The sequence below is a fragment of the Saimiri boliviensis genome, chromosome 2, assembly GCF_048565385.1.
Source record: "Saimiri boliviensis isolate mSaiBol1 chromosome 2, mSaiBol1.pri, whole genome shotgun sequence".
NCBI lineage: Eukaryota > Metazoa > Chordata > Mammalia > Primates > Cebidae > Saimiri > Saimiri boliviensis.
Window position 1 is genome coordinate 88123615 of NC_133450.1, and position 8379 is coordinate 88131993.

The window sequence follows — 8379 nt, forward strand, 5'->3', positions numbered from 1 at the left end:
TGAGCCACTGAGCCCAGTAGACATTTGAGAATGATTTAGAATATTGTTAGAAATTATTTTAATGTAAAAAATATGCTATAGGAAACCATAGGTAGTTTCTTTTGCCTGGAATGCAAGGTCTCTGAAGAGTAGTAGAGGAAAAGGGGTTGAAAAAAACTGGTTGAAGCCAGAACACAGAAGACCTTAGAAGCCAGACTAAGGAAGTTTGACTTTATTGTATAAGAAATGGAAACAAACAAAAAAGCTTACGTAATGACACAATTAGAACCGGCTGACTGTGCTTCAGGAAAGTTCACCTGGCAACCTATGGAATGCATTTAAGGGAGGAGGCCAGTTAGGAGACAGTGCCTGTGAATACTTAACTTAAATTCAACCAGTACAATGCCTGTTACTGTGCAGATATGCAGACAGCATTTCTTTTTTTTTCTTTCTTTCTTTTTTTTTTTTTTTCTTTTTGAGACGGAGTTTCACTCTGTCACCCAGGCTGGAGTGCAGTGGCTGGATCTCGACTCACTGCAACCTTTGCCTCCTGAGTTCAAGCAATTCTACTGCCTCAGCCTCCTGAGTAGCTGGGATTACAGGCGTCTGCCACCACGCCCAGCTAATTTTTGTATTTTTAATAGAGACGGGGTTTCACTGTATTGGTCAGGCTGGTCTCGAACTCCTGACCTCAGGTGATCCGCCCACCTCGGCCTCCCAAAGTGCTGGAATTACAAGCGTGAGCCACTGCGCCCAGCCAGAGTCTCAGTTTCTTCATCTGGATAATGGAGGCAGTCATACCTCACCTAGAGAATTGTTGTGAAGACTAGAATATATAAAAACTGCATTGCAAAGACTAAATGTTCAACAAAAACGAGCCATTCAAAAAATAAAAGATGAACAAAACACAGTGGAGGTGGCACTGTACAAAAAATTATAATGCAAAAAAATGGTATACATCCATATGAAAGATTCCATGGGACCACAAATGAGGAAGAAATTCATTTTGATGGAGACAACTTAGACACTGCTTCAGAGAAGTTTAACTTACCATTTGAGTCTTGAAAAATGACAAGTTCACTGGGTGGTGACAGGGCTGTGGATTTTAAGGCGTGAAAAAAAAAGCACTGAAGTGTGAACAGCTCCACATGTTCTGGGGAGGAGGAAAAGCTGCTGCATCACTATGCTGGGGGAAATGAAGGTCATTGGACCAGAAATGGTGAAGTGGACTAGAGATGGTCTTCCTGCCATGCTAGAGATTTTGGACTTTATTCTCTGCATTATGGGGAATCTCTCTGTGTGTATGTTTGTGTATGTGTGTTTTGAATAGCTTTGTTGGTTTAGAATCTACATACCATAACGTTCATCCATTGTAATCGTACCTTTAAAAGTCACTTAGGTGACTTTTAGTAAATGTGTGAAGTTTCACAACCATCAACATGATAAAGTTTTGGAACATTTCCATTAACCCCACATCCCGCGTGCAGTTTGTGATCAGTCCCTCTTTCCAACCCCAGGCAACCATTAATCCACTTTCTGTCTCTGAAGATTTTCCTTTTCTGGACATTCCATTTAAATGAAATCATACAATATGTTGCCTTTTGCGTCTGGATTATTCACATACTGTTTTAAGGATTATTCATGTATTAGTTGTAGCATGTATTAGTATTTATTAGTATATACATTAGCATGTTGTATTAGTATTTTAGCATGTATTAGTTGAAGCATGTATTAGTATATAAATTAGCATGTATTAGTTGTAGCATGTATTAGTATTTATTCCTGTTGCTGAACAGTAGCTCATTTATGGATATGCTCATCTTGTTTATCCATTCAACATTTGATGTAGATTTAGATGGTTTCTACTTTTTGGCTCTTCTCAATAACGTTGCTGTGAGCATTTTATGTGTACAAGTCTTCATGTGAACTTTATATTTTTATTTCTCTTTAGATATCTAGGAGTGGAATTGCTGAGTTGTATGGTAAATTTATGTTTAACTTTTTTTTTTTATAGAGGTGGGGGTCTTACTATGTTGCTGAGGCTGGTTTCAAACTCCTGGCCTCAGGTGATCCTCCCCTTGGCCTCCCAACGTTTTGGAATTACAGGTGTGAGCCACCATGCCCAGCCTATGTTTAGCTTTTTAGAAAACTGTCAAATTGTTTTCCATGGCGATTGAACTATTTTATTCTATGGATTTTTAAGCAGAAGAAAGATTAGGTTTTCTATTTCTGGTAAACTGAGGAACAAACCAACCCAGAAGTTGAATGAGAAGCCAATTTAATTTGGAAAGAGCTCATAATAGTATGTGCTTGAGTTTATAAATGTTTCATTGGACCAGAATTTCAAAAAGAACTCTAAAAACTGCAAACATTGACTAAGCCAAGTTATCATAGTTGTTACTAAGTTACTAGGTATTTATTTATTCTTGGAGACCAAATCAAGGCAGGGAGATGTGCAAGATCATCTTTTTTCATTTTTATTTTTGTCAGTGCAAAAAGTCATTTTTCTACCCCTCAGCTAATGAGCTTCCTTTGCTTGATTTGAGATGAACTTGGCCTTGGAATAGTTTACAGCCTGGTAACTGCTTCACTTAGGGAATTGCTTCATGTATTTACAATCATCCATAAGGTACTTTCAAAATGAAAATCCAGAAATAGTCCTCTAGCAAAAAGGTTTCAATCTAGTAAGTGATTCAGAAACTTTTGGGGAAAATATTGTTGCTAATAGCAGTTTGTTCAAACCAGGCCTTTCAACAATAAATGGTATTTCAAGTGGGGAGGGAATCATCGTCAATGCCGAAAACCAGCAAAATACTCAGGCCCAGCATAAGAACAGAATGGCTACAGTGTTCAATCTTTTTCTACTCAGAATATTTTCTAAAATATATTTAGATATGTTCTGTATTATGTGGCCCCTGGGCTGAACAAAAAAACAACCCAGAAATCACTGTTCACTTGAAAGATGGTCTTTTATAGGGAGCATGTAAGTGTTACACAGAGAGAAGTTGGTAACAGCGATAATTCTAAGTAGAGTAATTTAAAATCTGTATTTGTCTTTAGAATGCTGTGTGTGTTTTATCAGCAGGGTAGAGAAAGAATGGTAGAAAGGGTGAGTGTGGGGCTTGTTAGGAAGTCATCATCATCATAGATTTTGGGTAAGGCTACTATTAATTTTTGTCCTTCAAGCAAAGAACAATTGATAAATGAAGTAGCTGCTTCCTCACAAAAGGGAAGTCATCCCAGAGTTAAAAATGTTGAGAAGTCTATCAAGCGGGTAAATAACAAATGGATTACTGAGAGATGACTAGATTATGTCCAGAAAAGACATTTCCCCTCCCAAGGAGAAAAAAAATCTAGATTCAAATGAAATACAGAAGGATTGGTTGCTCTCTTTTCGGCGTGAGAGATAAATGACATTAGAAAAAAAACCAAGAGTTTTCTTCAGGTCATCACTGGTGGGACAGTGAAAGGAGAGAGCTCCTGTTCGTCTCCTAGAGTGAGGCCTCTGCCAGCTATGGGAGTCCAGGCTTGCTTCAAAAGCTGGGGATGGGGAGTAGAAGCAGTAGGGGAGCCATCAGTGTGATTCTGCTGGAATCCGGGAGGGTTCTCGATCAAAAATTCCCTTCTCACTCTGAAGTTCCCCGAGTTCCTTAAGCATGGAAGTATCTTTATTTCTTTATGTCTCTGATGATGACTTACATGACATTAATAACCTCTTTGGACCATAGTTTTGAACCCTACTGGGCCCTATCTTTAGATTCTCGTTCACAAGGGGAAGCCAAGGTGCTTGGCTGCGTCTCAGCACAGCAGCAGTTACCTTTCCTACCACCAGGCATGTGGCTCGGTGTTTTCACAGACCTGTTAGGAGAAGCTGAGGCCTCTGCACCTGCCCACGTGGTCCAAATGCACGTTAGACACGAAATCCACTTTGGAGGGGCCAGACTTGCCCCTTGCTTCCTCTTCTTTCATGAAGAAAAGTTTAGTAGTAACAGCAGAAACTAAGACATTCTTGATGACCAGTCCATGGTTATTACTTTTGCTTCCTCTCCTAGACTTTATTCGTAACCTGGCATTTGTTATCCTTTCTGTTTTTCCTGTGAGATCATCATGAACAGAATCTTAAGAAGTCTCTTTCATATTCCTGCTGAAGTACCCTTTCTGAAACTGAGCAGGCTAATACAGGATAAAGAGGTGGCTGTAAATCATTATTTTTTAGCAAAAGGAGTTTAGGCATGAGTTTGGGCAGAGATCTACAGGTGGCAGATTTTCATATTTTAAACTGTATTTTAATTAACTCTCAATTTCTGTAGACACGGGAAGGTGTGTTTGTAATTATGGAGAGCTTGATGGTCTACAGCGATTTCACATGCATAATTTTATTCTTTTTTTCTGAGGCAGTTGAAAATAAAAGCAGGATTAGTGGTTGTTTACTACTTGCGCGACTTTGGGGATTAATTCAGATATTTATTGACTACTACTGAGTGTAGGGGATGCTTGGGCCTTATAGTATGTTGAGGAAAATGCCAGTTCAGTTGCCTTTATTCTGACTTCAGAGTATTTTATCGTTTGAATGTCCTTGATATTATTTTCACAGTAATTGATGATGAGGTCTTTGCACCATTAAAACGGTGTAATACTTAGCTGATGCTAAATTTATGGTTCACCTCTAAGTAATTTACTCAAAAGAAGGGGTGGGAGTGGGGCAATGACAGTGCAGGTAGTCAGAGACTCTAAAAAAGTCTTTGGCAACATTTCTGCAATTCGATTTTAATGATTTCTAAAGCAAAAAATGACAATATATACTATGCATTCAGGATTTCTCCCCTTCTGAACTCAGGGAAGATATGAGTTATCAGTCGTAGCACCCTTTTTTTTTTGAGACAGGAAGCAACCTCAGAATTCTCAATTCTGCATTGCCAAGAGTGACTGTCAATCAGTGGGTGATATCCCACAAGTTAATACTGATTTGCCTTCTCTGACCAAAAGGGTTGCTTGATCCTTGTAAATATTATTTTCCCTGCAAAATGGCAGTAAACTTTTTTTTTTTTTTTGGAGACAAAGTCTTTGTGTGTCACCCAGGCTGGAGTGCAGTGGCGTGATCTCGGCTCATTGCAACCTTCGCCTCCCGGGTTCAAGCGATTCTCCTGCCTCAGCTTCCCGAATAGCCGGGACTACAGGTGAGCACCAACACGCTCAGCTAATTTTTGAATTTTCAGTAGAGACAGGGTTTCACTATCTTGTTCACGATGTCTCGATCTCTTGAACTCATGATCCGCCTGCCTCGGCCTCCCGAAGTGCTGGGATTACAGGCGTGAACTACTGTGCCCGGCCAATAATTTTTTTTTTTAAGTGCTATACTATAGAACAGTGTTTCTCACACTTTAATGTGCATACAGATCATCTGGAATCCTAAAAAAATGCAGGTTGATTTAGCAGGTCTTGGTGGTGCTTGGGATTCAGTAGTTCCAACAAAGTGGCAACTGATGCTGTGCATCTGTGGACCACACTTCCTAAGCTTCTAGACCCTTCGCTACAGACAAGATGTAAGCTAGGAAACTATGTACGGCACAACTCATTAAATAAGAAAAAAGAAAAACAAAGCAAGTGTTCCATTAGAAGCTGAAGTTTTATTATAGGATAACAGTACATAAAGCACATCTAAAATTGATGTGTTCAATGCACTTTTAATAAAGGTAATGTAATATTAAAGGTACAGTTTCTAAGTACAATATAACAACATTCATATTAGAATGAAAATTGGAGTATTTAAAAGACAACATTAAATCTCTCTTTTGTACAGCTTGTATTTACAAAATGAATCAAAATATTTTTTTTAAATTCAGGACTCAATAAAATAAACAGCTGGGAATAAGCAGACTACTGTAAGAGTGAATTGAAAAGAAAACCCAATGTAAGTGAAAAGTTGGATGATCCTCTAATAAAGATCATTAGCAAAGTTTTAGTTCAATACTAGTTTTAGGATTCCCGTAAATGGCTTGCATTTTTAGTGTGGCAGAAAAGGAGTTTTTACATACTGTACACAAAACAGACAGCATATATTTATAGGTACAGTATTACTGTTTCCAAACTTGCATGTATTTACAGAAGGCTGAGTTTGTTACTCACAGAGGTTTGTGAAATTTGTGTGCTTAATCCTCAAGACCTACACACAATTAGAATCAGCATTTCATGTGGTCTTTTTAAATGTGGCTTAAATAGTTGGTTGTAGAAGAAAATATTAACCATAAGGCTTGCCTTACTTTATAAATTTAACAAAACAACCCAGGAAAAAAAGTTTTAATGGGGCACACTTTTTATCATTTAACTATTGTCAAATGCTGACATGTGCTGGCCTTTGTGCAGACGCAAAGAGATATACACAATCTCTACCCTCAGGAAGCTTAGGATGCTAAATGGTGCTTTAAAAAAAAAAAAAAAAAGGTTTCAATCTCTTTCCAAGCGAGGCAGTTAAGGAATGATGTGATTTATATTAAAAGAGATTTCTCCCTAAACTGTGGCCAATCCACTTTAAAAGGTTAACTATTAGCATTAGCTCTCATTAACCACACAATTGCATTTATAATTAAGGTAACAGCAACTCTTCCACAAAAATGGAAAATGTCTAGAATTGTGGGTAAATATGCAGTGCATGGAAGCCAATAATCATGGCTTGAGAATTTATCACCTTCAATTACAAAAAGTGCAGTAAACAGAAACATTTGCTCTACATTTATAAATTGCTCAAAAATCTTTGCTAAAGATCTTACAAATTCAGTAATATTACAGAACAATTCTAATCAATATTTAATAAGGTTAACTACATCCTTAGTTAGATATTTGATATACTTTGCTTTTCAATAATGCCAATAGATCTTGGGAGAATGGGTAAAAAGGTTTAAGTAAGCTCATTAGTAAATAACTTTAAAAATGAAGGTCCTTCATTCAGTTCATGGAACTGGTTGAGGTCATATTGAAATAGAACATCCCTTGTCGAATTTGCTTTATGGCCCATGTTCTGGCAGAGGATGTCTCCATCCTTCTCATCACTCAGGTAGGAGGGGAAAGGTTTATTCTGCCATCAAGCCACCTAGGATATTTTATATAAATGCCTATCATCTATAATAGGAGCTAAGTATACAACTCTGTTAGATGCCAATAATATAATTCCTTAATAAGAAAAAAAAGTGTATTACTCCATTAAACAAGTTTCTTTAGGATCTTGAAGGCCTGGCAAAATTATTTTTCAGCTTAGGAGATACGCTATAAAGCCAAGTTGCAAACATAAAGTAAATGCTAGTAAGTTTCCAGATAGCCATATTTATAAGCAAATTCACCCTATAGATGTCAAATATCCATACTAAGGAAGTAATTTTATCCTAATTAAATACACTCTAGAATAATTTATATAACGATATTATGTATTTAAAGAGAAAAGCATGTCCCAAATCCAGCACTCTGATACAGCTGCCAGTTGGGCGTAGGTAGATATATATATATATATATATATGTATATATATATACAAATATATAGTTATACTCAGTGAAATTAACAAGACCCAAAGGTGGTATTGTCTAGGAATAAAAGGGATTTTTTGTTGTTGTTCACAAAAGTAACTTGTCTAGCACCACACATCAGAAAAACACAAAAATAGCACACTCTAGTTCTAAACAGCTATGTCTAAAATAGATTATATAGTAAAACCGGTATTATACAGCATATTGTGGATTTGATAAACAGATAAATATTTGCACTGAGTAGGCTGTTTATAATATAACATTTTCTTATCTATACAGAATGAAAGCCAAAAAGTTAACTGTATAGAGATGTGCAGAACAACATTAAATATGACTCAAAAGCAGGGACAGGTAAATTTGAAAGAAGAGTAAGAGAGAAAATGTTTACAGGCCATTACAAGTTCTTAAGTTAATAGTAAATAAGGAATCGATTGCTCAAGTTGAAGAAAGCAGTAAACAAGAGATTGCATTTACATGCAGATGTCTAAAATTTGTATTTTTTAAGTCTATGCACAAAAGTCATTTGTTTTATTGCTTGACATTCAGTTATGGCTAGATTATTTAACCTATTTTTTTTGTACTTTGGAAACAAGAATATTGTTAAAGGTGCCATAAAAATGGACAACATTGAAAACGGTTTGCAAATAAACCACCTAACACTGCAGTTCTTTATACATATTAAAAGCCTTGTCTGGGGTTTGTCATATGTTAAATATTATTTAAACTGGGAAAATATGTTGTAGCTTGAAGCCTCCCATTGGCCCAAACATCCAATACAAAAACACATCTCCACAAAAGGAGCAGGCAGACAATACAGGTACATTTACAGAAGCAGCCAGCTAATGTCCTAATGTTTAAAAATTTACCACTGTTTAATATGAGATT